The sequence below is a fragment of the Sorex araneus genome, chromosome 4 (genome assembly GCF_027595985.1).
Source record: "Sorex araneus isolate mSorAra2 chromosome 4, mSorAra2.pri, whole genome shotgun sequence".
Lineage (NCBI taxonomy): Eukaryota > Metazoa > Chordata > Mammalia > Eulipotyphla > Soricidae > Sorex > Sorex araneus.
This window is the reverse complement of record NC_073305.1, coordinates 51,106,969-51,124,105: the sequence shown is the minus strand read 5'-3', so window position 1 is coordinate 51,124,105 and position 17,137 is coordinate 51,106,969. Positions and strand designations below refer to the sequence as shown.

The 17,137-nt window shown below is 37.9% G+C and overlaps 1 pseudogene; it reads right to left on the bottom strand.

The window, feature by feature from the left end:
• Positions 1-5,928: 5,928 nt before the first annotated feature.
• LOC101547436 (pre-mRNA-splicing factor SLU7-like) lies at positions 5,929-16,454 on the bottom strand (annotated as a pseudogene).
• Between the last annotated feature and the right edge of the window lie 683 nt (positions 16,455-17,137).

Below are 17,137 nucleotides of genomic sequence, written 5' to 3'. Positions count from 1 at the left end.
TTTTGTCACTACTTCTATCAGAGTTTTTTCCCCTGCACTTTTGCACCCAACTTTTTTAAGAATCATTCTCCCATACAATAATATTGAACTATTTCAGTATCTTGAAATATTCATCTTTCTATATCCATATTTTATTCATTTACATATTTGATCAGTGCTGTCAAATTGTTTCTTATTAAGGATAAGTTGTTTCATCAATTTCTAATCCATTGTCAAACAATACATTTATAAAATAGGCTTTCAATTTGTTGAAAATTAAATCAAATGGCATAAAATGCAGTTTATATTTTCATTAAATTTAGCAGGCATAGTATTATTTACTATACAAGCCTCCAAATGTTTACTCTCTATTTATCTTTTTATTTACTGTGGGTAAGTCACAAACAACCAACACAGCAAATATAAATAGCTCATGGAGCCATGTTGAGTTCATCTATAAAGCTCTCAAGAACAGGATCAAGTTTGTATAAAATCTGTGTGTCCTCCTTACTGACCACCTAGCCTTATATTCCACAAATGAAAATCTGGTATAGAATATACAAGACAATAAGACTCCAAGTAGAAGTGATTTTGAGATTAAAGCTCTTAGGTTTATTCATGACCTATACAACTTATTTTTCATGAGAAAATTACACGTGCTATTACTTGACTTTATGGACAAGGTCCAGAGAAGAATGGGTCTACACACAGGAGGCCTTTTTATCCAGGCTGTCTCATGACCTGAGGTATATTCCCTCAAATACTGTTTCATGTCTCTATAGGGAGTACAAAACATAGTGTGAAAGACGAGACAGGATATTAGCCACATCAGGGCCTGGGCCAGGTGTGAGTATTCTGTCTTACGTCCATCACTTTATTTATCATCCTCTCTTGAGAACCTTATGAGGACCCTCTGATTCTTGGCCATACAAAGTAGGTTCTTTCTTGAGAAATATGTTATAATGAAAAGCTTTTGAGGAGTTCTATTTTTTAGATAGAAATAATCACCAGGAAATGAAAATCAGGCCTATGTATTCTGTTTTATTCATTTACAGGGCACAGACTTTGTTGGTTTGGAGAAAGTGGCTGAGGCCTAGCCCAATTTAGGTTAGTTAAAGTAGTAATTGACTTCAATTTCACTTGCTTTCATACAATACACAAAGCCACAACTGGAATATCATGGTTCTTTGAAGGAATTAGGTCAACAGTAGACTGTGAATTCCCTTAGCAAAAGGAAGTCAGTCTCTACTCTGTATGCCATTTTGGGCCTTGGAGTACCTTCCTAATCCTGCAGTTATAAAAATCAATTTTTATAATGCAAAGCTTTGAGTGACAAAATAACAAACTTGATAATTAAAATAATATTCAGTAAAAAATAATAATGTTCAGTAAGTACATGTTATGTATTCTATTAAATCAGCATGAAATAGTATCAAAAATGGAATATATTCTCTACTATAGAAAACACTGCACTAATAAAGTTAATCAAGAGCAATAAAATGGAGTTATTTTTAAAATTCTGGGTACTCTCCCCCTCCAAAATTATGCAAACACATAACCAAACCTGGAAACTAACAACTACTTAAAACTATTATAAGACACAGATTTACAAAAGTGAATACTGTTAGTGGCAGAAAAATACTTCAAGGAAGACAGCAGCTTTAGCTTAATCTTATTGTCATTCTTTCTTTATTCCTCTTTCTTTTGTACTGAAAGAACATTAATAATAATTAGAACAATCAGGAATCAAAAGTAGAGTCTAGGAGATGCATAGTAGAATACATAACATGTACTTACTGAACATTATTATTTTTTACTGAATATTATTTTAATTATCAAGTTTGTTATTTTGTCACTCAAAGCTTTGCATTATAAAAGTTGATTTTGTCATCTTGTGATCTGAAAAAGAAATTGCACCATAGATATATTCTCAATGCTTGCCAATTTGAAGGACAATATTCAAGCAACAAAACTTGATGTCAGGACAAGGTTGATTTAGGGAATAGCAAACTGAGAAAATATTGAACTCATGTCACCCAAATATCTCTTCTTTTTCCTGGGTACAAAAAGCATTTTTATCGGGAAGGAGAATAGGCAAGTACTTTTTTGGAAAATGTGAGTTCTAGACTGATGGGCCCCAGGGTAATAAATAAATTCACTTGAAAACTGATTCCTCAAGACACACTTCTGATGTGACTGCAAAGAAAAATTTCTAATTAAGTAAAAAAAATAGATTGGAGTTCAACTAGACAGTCAAGACATCATCATTAGGACATTTGCTACAATGAGTAAGATGAAAAGCTCTTATATAATGGTCACATGGAACCCAACTCTGTTACCAAATGTCTAAGTTGTGTAGAAAAGTGAATCATGCCTGGAAATATGTAGAAATAGAAAAGCAAAGACCTAGTCTTGACTGGTGGATAAGAAAACACAAAGAAATCTTGTGATAAGTTAAGGTAGCATGTAGGAAGCCATTACTGATGTGTAACAAACACACCAGGATGATATGGAAGCAGAGAGGACTTAAGGGGCAAAGAGCCATTTTAATTAAATATACTACCACGATAATTGTTTTGGCTTTTTGGGGGTCACAACTGAAGATGCTCAGGGGTTATTCCTGCTCTGCACTCAGGAATTAGTTCTGGTGGTGCTGGGCGGATAATATGGAATGAATATGGATTGAACACGGGTTGTCTGAGTGCAAGGCAAACACCCACCCTGCTGTACTATTGCTCTGGTCCTTAAATTTTTGACATGAACTCTAAGTATTTCATCTTTTGATCTCCTTTGATGAAGGATGAAGTTATAGCCTTCTGCCAATCCAGGCGGTGATCACATTTTGCAAGTTTTTCTTACATTTCTCAAAATAGTTTACTTATCTATAAGGTTGTCTAATACCAGCTTGTGATCAAAGTTGTTGATAGGATATATAAGATGTCTTAAAAATAATACATCAAAGAATAGATTTCAAGCAGTGGTTTACCCTCTGTGAGTGTTCTGAATCCAGCTACCCATGGAAAAACTGAATTCTCATAAATCTTAAAGCATCAGATTGACTATCTATTCACACACACACATATATATGTACATATATATATTTAAATACAGGGCAGGGGGAGATAAATTAACCAAATGATAAAAATTGGCCAAATTATTCAGTTATAGTACAGATCTATTGGTATTTTAAAAATGTTGCTAGTTTATTTTTTCTCTCAAGTACGGAAAGGAACACTAGTTTATGAGAAGCTTCAGATAGATCTCTCCAACTTGTAAGTTAGAAGTTGGAACAATAATATTTGTAAATTTGCACTTTATTTGTGAAGAATTTGTTGATTTAATATATGAACATGAGGAAGTATTATCATGCATGTCCACGTTGCCCCATGGAAACTTTAATTTGCTTTGTTGGATTCAATGAGCATGGAACCTTGGGCAGTTTAGAATTATTTACTGACCTGGAACTAGGCTTAAAGAAACATGTAATCAAATTGAAGTCTTTTGAATGATGGACTTAGGATGGCTTAGAATGTTTTGGGTTAGACTTCAGTGCTAGGTTTCATTTCATAGAGAGAAACCATTGTCTAATCAATTCAGCCTTGTGTGAAGGTGTTGTGGATTTTCTTATGGTGAAAGAAGGTGTTGCTCTTGGCAGCTAGTGGATCAAGGCCAGGAATACCCCTGAAAGTAACAGAACAGCACCCATTAAAAGGCACTGTTTGGCCCCAAATATCAATAGTGTGAAAAGATTGAGGAAATGAGATCTAGACAGATTTCTAAATGGACACCTCTAGGAAAGTTATTCCTAACAATTTTCCTTTCAAGGGGACTTGACAATTACTGAGCTCAGACTCTTTGAACTCAATTCCCTATGTAGTCATAAACATGCAGGTAGATAGGAGAGGCCCCTGGCAACAACTCTTAGCTGCATAGAAAGTCCAACTTGGGAAACATTTGAAGAAAACTTATAAAAATAGCTTTCTAAAGGCAAACAGCATGCATTCTATATCTTAAAGATTCAGCCACATCTCAACTTGATGTGGTATACTCTCTATTCTCTCCCCTCTGGTGAAGTCTGTGTTCTTTATTGAACATGCTCTTCATCATCATCCAAATAAAGCTCTCTCTATTTCAATATTTATCTCCTCCAAATTATTTTCTGAGAGGGAAAACAACAGGCCTGTAAAAAACTCAGATTGAAAATAACACTGATGACTGATACTCCTTTTTCCTACAAAAAAGTTCTTTGCAACCTGAGTTTCACGGTTTCCTGAAACAGGGTTACAAGGTCCACACTGGGTAGATCAAGCAGAATTCAAGTGTTGTTTAAAAATTACAGTGTGGAGCTGGTGAGATTTAAGGTCAGAACCTTGCAGACACTCATGGATAACTTTTATTAGTCCTAAACTCCCAGATGAGCAAGGTGAAAGGAGATGAAAGTAGTAATCTCCCTTCTCCCCACTTCACACAAACCAACTGCAATAGTCATGGGATCCCTGAATCTTTGGAACACATCATTGGTGCTATGGTTTCATAGTTGGATGTCCCCAAATCATAAGCCCCTCCTCAAGAAACAGGCTATGGACAACAGGTCGTTAGCCCCTGTTCATTGAGCAGATCAATTAGATGAATTTCTGATTAGAACACTTCACAACCCAACTAGAAAAGAAGTCTTGAACACTCATCTGTTGCCGCTCTGAGTGATGAAAAGATGTCACTAAGACATATTTTAGCAAGTTTACTTGCATGACAGAAGCATATAACTTGGCTAATGTAAGAGCATCCCTAGGATATATATGCTTTTTTTTTTAGTTCATACCTCTATTCCATGTAAGATGCAAAAATTCTTAGGGAAATACTAGTAGAGTTTTTGTCATGGTGCAGAATATCACTGTTCTGATCCAAATTTTGTGAGCAGAATTAAGAACCTGTAGAACAGGGATTGGGAATAGAGGGAACTTGGATCAGCCTGGGGCAATAGGGGTGGTGGAGAATTGTTGCTCAAAAGTGGTAAGAATAACAGTAACATCTCCAACAGTGACAAAGAACCATGATGGCAATAAAGAATGAAAAGCCCTCAGTTACTTCCCCCTTCCCTTACTCTCTCCCATTTTGCTCTCTTTTTTTCTTCTCTTAAAAAGTAATATTGACTGGTTCAGGCTTTTTTGAAAGTAATATGGAAAATTCTCACAATACTAGAAATTGAGCTCCCATTTGACAAAGCAACACCATTTCTGGGAGTATACCTTGGGGACCCCAAAAACAAACCACAGAAACACCATCTGCAGTTCTATATTCATTGCAGTCCCACTTGCAATAGTCAGATTCTGGAACAACCTGAGTGCCCAAGAGAGATAACTGGAAAAAGAACCTATGGTACATCTATACAATAAAATACTATGCAGCCACCAGAAAAATGAAGTCATGAAACTTGCATGTAAATGGATGGACATGGAGAATATTATGCCAGTTGAAATGAGTGAGAAGAAGAAGGACATATAGAAAATGACTGCATTCATTTGTGGGATATAAAAAAATAGTAGCACTGAGGCACTGTTGTCCCATTGTTCATCAATTTGCTCAAGCAGACACCAGTAATGTCTCCATTGTGAGACTTGTTGTTACTGTCTTTGGCATATCGAATATGCCATGGGGAGCTTGCAGTGTGGGCGCGATACTCTCCGTAGCTTGCCAGACTCTCCAAGAGGGATGTAGGAATTGAACCCGGGTCAGCCACGTGCAAGGCAAATTCCCTACCCTCTGTGCTATCGTTCCAGTCCATCGTCACTGTGGAAAGGAGTGAATTTACTATGCAACCTCTGGAAGTTTTATTATTTAAGTCAGGCAGCCTGAACAGCAGACATGATTTTTTTTCCATTTCTCATCTTCAGCAAGAAGCCAAAAAGAGTGAGTTCACTGTGTATCTGGGGTGATGTCTATGACTAGTCTCTACTGTCCTAAGAAGGAGGCCATAGGGTCATCTGGCCTCTGGAGTTTCATTCTGTAGGCCTCCATTTCTTCCTCTGTGGGCTCTGGGGTTTCATAGATACTATTGTACGGCCGCTTCCTCTGATGGATCTGCATGATCTTCTTGACATGAAGAAGGCGGACCTCCTTGGCCTACAGCACCTGCTTCAGTTTTTCATGCTTCTTTTCTTCATCATCACTGTCTGAACTACTCTATAGATGTGTCTTCTTCTTCTTTTTCTTCTTTTTCTCTTCTTTTAGTTTCTTCTAATGTATCTCCATAAGGGTTTGAGGCTTTTTCACAGATTCTTCTTCAGCTGTATCATTTAGAATATATTCTTCTGAATTAGCAACCTCCTTCCCAGTCTCTTCAATACAGCAGGAATACTTGAAAAAGGAGTGACAACACTTGTATCCACACCTACCATCTTTCCAGTAAGATCCCCAAATATGAGTGTAGTTGTGGATCTTCACATCCTCCTCGTACTTGGAGCAGGTGACAGCCTGTTTCTGCCCTTTGATGATGGTCCCATGTCTTGAGTATTCTACATAGTCTTCGGTTTGAACTAAGAGTAGTTCTACTGGACAGGCATCCAGATGTTCCTGGCCACCATAAGATGCTTGCTTTCTGCTGCTCTTCTCTTTTGACTTTGAAGGACTTATACAACAGTTTGAGTTTCATGGGATCAGCTCGCAGATGCACTTCTGATCCTTTGTCAGTGGCTTCCCAAGGGAACAACCGTGTCTGAGACATTGTAATGGTATCACCTGTGTATCTAATGAAGTTATCTCCTGCACATCTCACTTTGTCCAGATTCTTTCCTGCATTGGAGTAGAGATTCTCTCTCATTGCTCTGGTTTTGGGATCATAGTAGAAAGAATTTGGATCTAAGTACCACAAATATTTTGCAATATCTTCTCAAATCCTGAGATTCCGGGACAGTGATCCATCTCTTGAACAAAGTCCTGTTCAGGCATGTAAATGTCAGCTGCATATTTATCTTCATCCTCATCTTCACTGTTATGAGCCTTTTACACCTGAGAATTTGGTTCCTCTTCTCCCCAACGGTGTTTTGGAGAATTAGCCTGTTCCACTAATTTTTCTGAAGCTAACTCTTTTTGGAGATTTTGGACTTTCAGTGTTCACTTTGCTAGATCCACTTTGGCATATTCTTCTACAATTTTCATTTGTTCCTTTGGATTGTAGCTATTCCACTGATCGTGCTTTCCATCATAATCAAACATCAATTGAGGCTGAGCTGAATATGTTTGTCTGGAGCTATATTAGTCCCTGTAAATTTTGCTCCAACTTGCTGGGTCTCTCAAAGCAGTCTTTTTTTTTTTTGGGTGTGTCATGGCCCCCACAGTTTTCACATGCTCCCTTGTGGTATTTTGGTAGTTTTGGAATTCTCTTTTACACCCCTCTTGTACCATTCTCCAGATGAGCTATACTGTTTCTGTTTCTCTGGCTGTGGTCTCTGTTGCTTTTAAAGTAGGTCTTTTTGATGTACCATGTACCATGGCACAAAAGATATATACTAAAGAATATGAGAGTTGATGTCTTTTCCTTCTTCATCAACTTCGGCAGGAGCATTACCCAATTTCCATTGTTCTTCCAGCTCCTTCTTCTTTCTCCAGTCCTCTCTAGTCATTTTCTTCAGTTCCTCCAAACTCATTTCTTTGGATTCCGACAGTGAAGCAGCCTCATATTCCTCCTGGTCACTGTCCCAGTCGGTAGTGAACACATCCAGGAGAAAGGAAGAAGAAAGAAAGGAAGGAAGAAGGAAGGAAGGAAGGAAGGAAGGAAGGAAGGAAGGAAGGAAGGAAGGAAGGAAGGAAGGAAGGAAGGAAGGAAGGAAGGAAAAGAAAGAGAGAGAGAGAAAGAAAAGAAAGAAAGAAAGAAAGAAAGAAAGAAAGAAAGAAAGAAAGAAAGAAAGAAAGAAAGAAAGAAAGAAAGAAAGAAAGAAAGAAAGAAAGAAAGAAAGAAAGAGAGGGAGGGGAGAGAGGAGGAGGGAAGGAGGGAGAAAGAAAAAGGAAGAAAGAAAGAAAGGAAGAAAGAAAGAAAGAAAGAAAGAAGAAGAGAAGAAAGAAAGAAAGAAAGAAAGAAAGAAAGAAAGAAAGAAAAGAAAGAAAGAAAGAAAGAAAGGAAGGAAGAAAGAAAGAAAGAGGGGAGGGAGGGAGGGAGAAAGAAAAGGAAGAAAGAAAGAAAGAAAGAAAGAAAGAAAGAAAGAAAGAAAGAAAGAAAGAAAGAAAGAAAGAAAGAAAGAAAGAAAGAAAGAAAGAATGAAAGAAAGAAGAGAAAGAAAGAAGAGAAAGAAAGAAAGAAAGAAAGAAAGAAAGAAAGAAAGAAAGAAAGAAAGAAAGAGAAAGAAAGAAAGAAAGAAGAAAGAAAGAAAGAAAGAGAAGAAAGAAAGAAAGAAAGAAAGAAAGAAAGAGAGAGAGAAGAGAAGTGCTTGGTACAGAGACAGGTGTTGAGGGTGTTGTAGATAGGCAGGAGGAAAACTTATGACATTGGTCGTGTTCCGGAAAGGTTCACTGGTAAGTGATGGGTGTTGGAACATTGTATGACTGAAACCCAATCATGAGCAATCTTTTAACTGTTGTATCCTCACTGTGAGTCAATAAAAAATTTCAAGAAAAAAATGTTAAGAGAGGTCAGGCCCCCCAGCAGTTTCCATACCTGCTTCTTTGCACTCCGCAGTAATGCGACTACAGTGGGCTTTTCCTAGATCTTAAAAATTCCTTTAATTATAACGCTGAACTCAAACCTAGTGAATTAATTAGAAATTGAACAAAGCAGACATTCCTTTGAGAACTTTATAATAGAGGAGATGAGTTGATTGATGCATGTGAAAGAGATCTTATTTGTCAACATTCTGGGCAGACTTGATTATTTCTGTATTAATAATGAGCTAGCTAAGATTCTAACTCTTTAACTATGAAATAACTAAATAAGTATTGACCTTTAAATATTGAAAAAATAATAATAGGTTGGTAAAACAACCTTTTTATCATGATAAAAATTAATATACTGATATGAAGCAGTGAGGTTGATTGTTATAAAGAGAAAAGTTTGATAATAATAAGATAATTACCACCCTTCCCATAATCCACATATTTTGCATGTAAAGCTTAGCTTATCTCATCTATCTGATTGCTAAAAAAACTATTGTAACTATGAGGGGAAAAGAGACAAGAGATAAGAAAAAATAATAAACTAAAGTTTTGTGATGGATGGATGAATTTCTTTCTGTGGAATTTTCCTGTACAACCAAGTGATCTTGTATCCCATAGACTCTATCCTTAAAACTAAAGGTCAAAGAATTGAAAACTTCCCCATAGTCTCTCTTATTTGTTGATATTATCATCAATCATTTCTATTATTAATTATTATTAATTGTGCATTTGGGGGTATGTTACTTAACTTCCAAATCTCCTTCCTTTAGTTTAAAATATAGATTTAAAAAATCTTCATAATTTTGATACATTATCCTTTACATACTCAAGTGCCCTGAAATATTTCAAAAGGAACCTTAGAATTTTACTAAATATAGCTAAGGAAAGCTCATTCATACAAATTAAATAATAGTTCTGGTTCTTTCCTCCACCATGAGTCTGACATGGAATTCAGAAGATAAAGTTTCCTCGCCTAAATTTGACTGTACAGGGCTATAAACATCTTTGTGGAACTAGAGCATGTAATTCAGCCACCCATATGTCTTCAAATATTTTGATATTTAGCATTTTGGCATCACCCCAATAGTCATACACTTGGCCTTACCAAACACAGAGCATATTTTCTATCCATTCTTTTGTATTCAATATTTCCTCCCCCTGGAATAATGCCCACTTTCCATTTATACCTAGTTCTCTCTCTTACTCATTCCCCCAAACTTTGTCTATGAAATCCTTCCCAATTTGGGAGCCACAATAAATTTTTTCAGGTTTTTACTCATTTACTTCTCCCTCATCTCTCTGTCTCTCTTTTCTGTCTCTCTGTCTCTGTTCTGTTGCGTGAATAGTCAGTGAATCGCCACTGTAATATGTGATTAGAATACTGCTTTACTTTGTATAACACCTGTGCTGTATAATGTGACTAAATTTTCAAGGGATAAGGTTAAAAATCATTTGTTAGTGCATAAAATACATATGAACAACTAAGATAATGGATTTGTAAACTCATGGTACCTGTAATAATTATCCTTCTGGTATTAGATTTTCAGAAAATATGATAAAGCATTTTTTGATAAGTAAATTATTTTAGTTACAATAACCAGAATCTGGAAAAAAACAGAGTGCCCCAAAACAGATGACTGGTTAAAGAAACTCTGGTACATCTACACAATGGAATACTATGTAGCCGTCAGAAAACATGAAGTCATGAAATTTGCATATAAATGGATCAACATGGAAAGTATCATGTTGAGTGAAATGAGTCAGAAAGAAAGAGACAGACATAGAAAGATTGCACTCTCTTATGTGGAATATAATGTAACTGAGAAGTACAAGTTGTCAATGATGCAACTTCTGGCAGATATCTCTCTGGACTTAGTTACTAAAATACTAAAATACAGAAATCCAAAACCGAGAAGCCGCTAAGTGTGGTCACTTGACCTCATACCTCTTCATCCTCAGCAATGGAAAACAAATTATCTAATGCTTCCTTTTCAGCAGGTCTGACTTTAGGGGAGAGACTCTCCAAACAATAATAGTGAGTTTTGTTGAAATATTGTATGCAATCAAAGTGAAAGTAAAGTGAAATTTATTAGTTACACAGGCGGGGGGCTAAGGGTGGGGGGCTAGGGGCGTGGGGGGGTTAGGGGTGTAGGGGTGCGGGGTGGAGCTATACTGGGATTCTTGGTGGTGGAATATGTGCACTGGTGAAGGGATGGGTATTTGAGCATTATATAACTGAGACTTAAACCTGAAAACTTTGTAACTTTCCACATGGTGACTCAATAAAAAATTAAAAAATAATAATAATTTAAGGAACTGCTGGGAAGATCTGTGAGAATAGATCTTGTTATTGGCCATTTTGTGCTTAGCATTTTATTTTAAGGTTAAGGAAAATGAAAGGCTGCTTAAATTGTTATGATGGTTAAAATCCATCATAAACAAAAAGGGGGAGATGTTGGGGCTGGACTGAGCTACCAGGGTGAGCCCATGTATACTGTACTGTACTACGGACAGGAACATAGGAACCCATGGAAATGGGCGAGATTTCTCGTGTGTCCTGACTGGTTTGGATGAAGCTGAACATTTTCCCCCTTCAATCTGCCTTCAGAAAAATAATTTCAGTATACTGAAAAGAGCAATTTTCCTTCTCTCACAGAAGCCAGGCTGGTCTTGGACATGCAGATGGTGTTAGCCAGGCCTGACCTTTGATATTGTAAATTGTAGGCTCTGGCCCAGCCTAGTCTTTGGGATGTAGATTTCAGGTGCAGGGCCCAGTTTTGTCTTTGGGATATAAATCGAAGTGCTTTCAGCCCAAGGAAGGTTTCCGTTTTGGTTTTGCATCTTCTTTCCAGAGGCCTAGGTTACTGGCCTGCAGATACAAGGAAATAATGCTGCCTCAATATTCTTCCTCTAACATCTTTTGATGCCTTTGGTGATATCACTGTATTGCACCCTTTAGAGCTACCATGTTCAATAAAAGGAGATCCACAAGGCCCTCTGCCTTTGCTAAGAGCCAGAGAGAGCCTTAGTCCTCCAATCAAGACATTTCTTCCCCGTGCCTTATCTCAGAGCCTCGACCACACGAATATTCAGGCAACACTCTTCCTCTCTTTTTCTCTCCTTCTGTCTCTCATATTACCATATTCTCCTGGGTAGTGTCTTGCATGAATAGTTTCTCTGGGGAAAACGCTCACAGAATATCACTGGATAGGTGATCTGTTGATGAAGACTTGGGCTTCCACTGAGTGGAAACCACTGTTTCTTTAGGCAGTAGTGCTCCCAGAGGAGAGTCACTCCCGAAGAAAAGATCAATATTTCAGTTTCTAGTTTTCTATGCTTTAGATGCCAAATAGAAACTAAGCAACATGTATTCATTCCTCTTACTTTTTGAACAGTTCTATTTTTTTCATCGCCACACTCATCTTCAACTAGAGTCTATAAAATTTCTACTACAAGTGAGATAACTTTGATTTTTGATCATTAGTTATTGTAATAAACTGTTCCTTGACTATCTGTATGTTCCTTGAAAGTTAGTTGTCTGACATAAGTGACTCTTATCTATTCATGACTCAGAAAAGGCTTTTGACCTGTTATTTCCTGTGCAAATACTTTAATTTGGGTATTTTAGCATCTCTTGCCTGAGTGATTGAAGAACTGTAATTTCAATTAAGGGCATTTTCCACAGAAAATGGTAGGTCAAATTATAACATTAAGAAATAAGTTGCATATGATGCTGAAAATTCAAATGTTCACTGGAAAATATTTTGCATATAATGTTTTGTATTAAGACAAACAAAATACAAGCACCACATTTTAGTGAGGCTGACAGGACCCCTAATCCACAAGTCACTAATCAAATACACGGCAAGACATGTTGGCATGTGACTCATTAGAAAGCAACATTCTTCTTTTGTTTAAATCCAGCTTTGTGTTAGGAATTTATGGCATCTTACAAAGAAACATACAATTCTGGGAGAAAAGAATTACTGGAAGTGAGTAAAAATATTCAGTAAATAGAAACTAAGGGCAGCTAGAACCAAGATTGAGGGTAGTTAAAATTATTATTCTTCAAGGGCTCGGGGGATAGTACAGTGGACAGGGAGATTGCGTTGCACTTGGCTGACCAGTATCAATCCCCAGCATTCCAGATGGTTCCCTGAGCCCTGCCAGGACAGCCTTTCCAAAAAAATATTTTTAAGTAACTTCAAGGCCTAAAAAGCAATCAGTTTCATTAGTCAATTCAAAGAGCAATGAACCGGCATTTTTACCTAGAGAATAAGCAAATATTTTAAAAAATATCAACATGTGTAAGGTAAGTGAGTTGTTAAGGTTTTAGCACCCAACCAAAAAAATTAATGAAGTCCTATATACCACTGGTGTAAATACAAATTGTATAAGAATTTCTTGGAAATTACATGGCAATTTATATAAAGAGCCTAAAACTTTAAACTTGTGTCCGTTGGTAGAATAATTACCTTAAAGTGATACTGTAAAAGTGGACTGAGAATATGGAATATTACATACATATTAAAACTGGGTTTTAACAAATAATAAAAAAGGTAATATCATAAGTGTATAAAATGACTTTAAATTTCTAACATGTGCATACTCTTAATACCTACATAGATAACAAACTTGAAGGAATGTTACATTTTGATGGATTGTTGGAATTTCTTCTTTTTTTAAATGTAGGAGTACTGCTGTTTATTCAGTCATAGATTAAGCTTATTAAATTGGGCATGAACTCTACATTTCATTTTTTTTATTGAATCACCTGGAAACAGTTACAAAGCTTTCAGTTCGAGATTCAGCCATATAATGATCAAACACCCATCCCACCACCAGTGCCTACTTTCCACCACCAGTATTCCCAGTATGTCCCCACCCCCACCCCATCCCAGTTCTCACCCTGCCTCCATGGCAGGCAATTTCCTCAATACCTTCTCTCTACTTTTCAGCATTATGTTTTGCTTGAATTTTCCCACCACCATTCAAGCCTGCCTTCCAGGAGCAGATGCTAGATCGTTTATTATCCGTTGCTAATTTTGAATATCATGGATGCCATAGCCATGCACTTCTGGAATTCTAAATTGTAAATTGTTGGGTTTCAGAGACATTTCTGTAGGGCACTAATCCATTTTGGGATTCAACTGGGCATCTCTGGACCAGAGCTGTTGGTGTGCTAAGATAGCGCCAGCCAGGCCAACAAGCGGGCATGGTGTTGGGGAGGAGCGTCCTGGAACCTCTGCCACCATGTGGCATGGAGATATAGTCATGGAACCTGCATACTTGGGCCTTGCTTGTGGAAGCTCTTGGTCGCCGGTATTCCATCTGGAGTAGGCGGGGAGAATGCACCTCCTGCATCTGGGGTATCCCTGCGAAATTGGCTCTGTATGGTGTCCGGAGAGATCTCCGGTTCTGTGGTGTCTTCTGGGACTCACTGCTGTATCTCTGGCTTTTAATCTCTTTTGAGATTTATTATGGGTCTCTGAAGAAAGGCCAGTAATAGAGTTTACAGGGTGGTGCCAGAGTTCATTCGTGGGGATGACTGTCAGTGCTTCCATGTGTATTGAGAAGTAAGGGCAGGTAACCCACCCCAACCTCACAAAAGACTGGAGATTTCAATCACAAAACATGCACACCCGAATTTTTAGCAGATTATATCTTGGTGAGGTCTGTACTGAGACAGTGTAGTCAAGCTGGGGGTATGATGGAGATTTTCGATTGTGGAAGCAAGCAGCTGCTGGGGGATCTATCTGGGCATGCACAAGCCAGCCTATCCACCTCCGATTTACCCCAGTCTGTCCAGCCATGCGTGGGTCCGAGATTAACTGTGATTTTTGATCTCTTTTAAGATTTATCTAGAGGTCTCTGAAATAAGCCCAATAAATGAGCTTGTATAGCTGAGCCAAAGGTAGTTTGTGGGTATGGCTCCCACATACCTAACTTTTGTTCATTTAATTTCTTGGTAAACTTGGTCCTAAGTTATTGGAGTCTGGTCAAAGGCACAGCAGCAATTTTGGGGTGTCAGGAAGCCAGAAGGTACCATCAGGCTGCTGATGCACTCTTCTCACAGGTACAGGTTGACTTGTTGGCGGCACCATACCCCTATGACCTTATTTTCTAAAAGCAATGAATATATTTTCCAACAAAACAAAAAAATTTCAGGAGATTTTTTTTCTTTGCAAGAACAAGGTGAAAAGTAAAAGCAGCATTCAGTATTTGTTTGCAGCAACCACAACAGAGCAGCAACACTCCAAGCAACAAGACCAGCACTGCCCAGAAATTCCCTGAGATTTACACCACATAACTTGTATATATTTTTTGTATATTGTTTTGTTTTGGATTTGGGGGCCACAGATAGCTGTGCTCAGGGCTTACTCCTGGCTCTTCACTCAGGAATCACTCATGGTGGTTTTTTAAGGTTTATATGGGATGCTGGATATTGAATAGTTTGACTTGTTGGCGGCACAATATCCCCTGGAATTTATTATTTATTTATTTACTGTTGCTTTTTGGGTCACATCTGACCATGTTTTATGGTTACCCTGGGCTCTGCACCCAGAAATTACTCCTTTCAGTGCTCGGGGGACAATATGGGATGTCAGGGATTGAACCTGGGTTGGGCATGTGCAAGGCAAATGCCCTCCCTGCTGGACCATCACTCAGACACCAATTTCTTATTCTTAAAATAAAATTTGTGTGAGTGAATGTAGCTTTCATTACATGAAAAAATAGTATTGTTGGGGGGATAAAGAAAGACTAGTTCATAATCCTATCCATTCTTATTCACTTTGTCTCACACAAAAAAATCTGACTTCTCAGTGTATGTGTTGCAAGCCAGAATGCCCAAAAGTAGAGAGAGAGTATGGAGGCAAGGGGAGGGTGGGAAAGGGGGGATATACTGGGGATACTGGTGGTAGGGAATGTGCACTGGTTGAGGGATGGGTGTTTGATCAATGTGTGATTGTAACCCAAACATTAAAGCTTGTAACTATCTCACAGTGATTCAATAAAATTTTTTTAAAATCTGTTAAATTTTTTTTTACCCACTTCCCTCAATCCTTAACATGCAAACTTACCAAATTGATTTGTCACTTCAAAGGAAGAAGTTGTTTCAAACTCATGCTTATCCCAAAGCATCTAATATGACTTTATCAGACATCAGCAAAGCTCTTACATTGAATAATTTATGCATTTTTAGTTCCATCCCTACATAGTAGGATTCAATACTTAATGGAAACCAGCGCATTAGGTTAGAAGCACTTATCTAACATGTTGGCTCTGAGAAGCCTGAAAGAAGCCTTGAACCTGGAGTGGTGAGCATCACCTAGAGTCTGTTTCTTTGATCTGACAGCTCTCGACAGAAATGCAGAGGTGAACAGAAGACAAGGAGATCATGCAGAGAATCCCTGAGACAGAGCCCTCAGGGAAGATCAAGAATCTGAGTGATAAAAACAGGTGCAAAAGTGGCTCTTCTGCTAATGTCCACAGATGGAATTATTCCCAACCATAAAAAAAAATAGCTAATAGTCTCATAAATAAATCTCAGAAGAAAGGAATACACTGCAGAGATGTATCTTCACCTCGTGCCAGGCTACTTCATCTGGGTCTCTTGGAGGAGGCTGGTGAGTCCCTCTGCCTGCCCCGACAGAACCCTGGAAGTTGCAAACTCCAGAACCCAATCACTGCCATACTCACAGCCAATCTTCACAGGCTCGGATAAGACATTCACACACATGAATGAATCCACTGAAAAACCCAGGTATGTGACTCTTGTGACGGAAATCTCCAGGCTCGCCCAGAGTCAGGAATGGGCCACCTCCTCCCATCCCTCTATGCTTCTGGGTCTTTGGCCCAGTTTGTCATGACCATAAACTGCCTCTGGGCACCATGTAAGTTCAACAATGGTGATGATACAGAGAATCACAAATAAATCTTGGAAGAGAGCAACATGTCACAGAGATGCCTCTGGATCCCAAAATCACCATCTAGTTAAAAATGTAACTCCAACTCTAGCACACTATTTAAAATTTTAGAATTCCTAAAGTATGAGAGATATCTCATACTTTATGCCACTGATATAACAAAAATAGCACACCACATTTGATGGGGTATAACATAGAAGGCAACTAATCTTGATAAAGAAATTATATATATAAATATATAAATGTAGATATATATATAGTGTGCTAAGACAATATACAGGATCAACCTGTAACAACATATTAGTGATCTCTTATACATGGGCTTATTGGATCCAAGGTGAGATACAATTCCCACACACTTTCCTCTAAGGAAATTTTTTGGATCATTTTTAGTTGATTATTCATAACAAGCAATACAAAATGAATTATTTAACATCTGCTTTTGGGGCAGGCTTGGATGTCACGAAATAACAAAATCCCCGTTAATCATCAATTTCTCAAGCGGACTCGGTAACCTCTCCATTCGCCCTTTCCTTGAGAACTTAGAAGTCTCTCTCGACTTGGCACTCCCAACGATGTCGCACTGG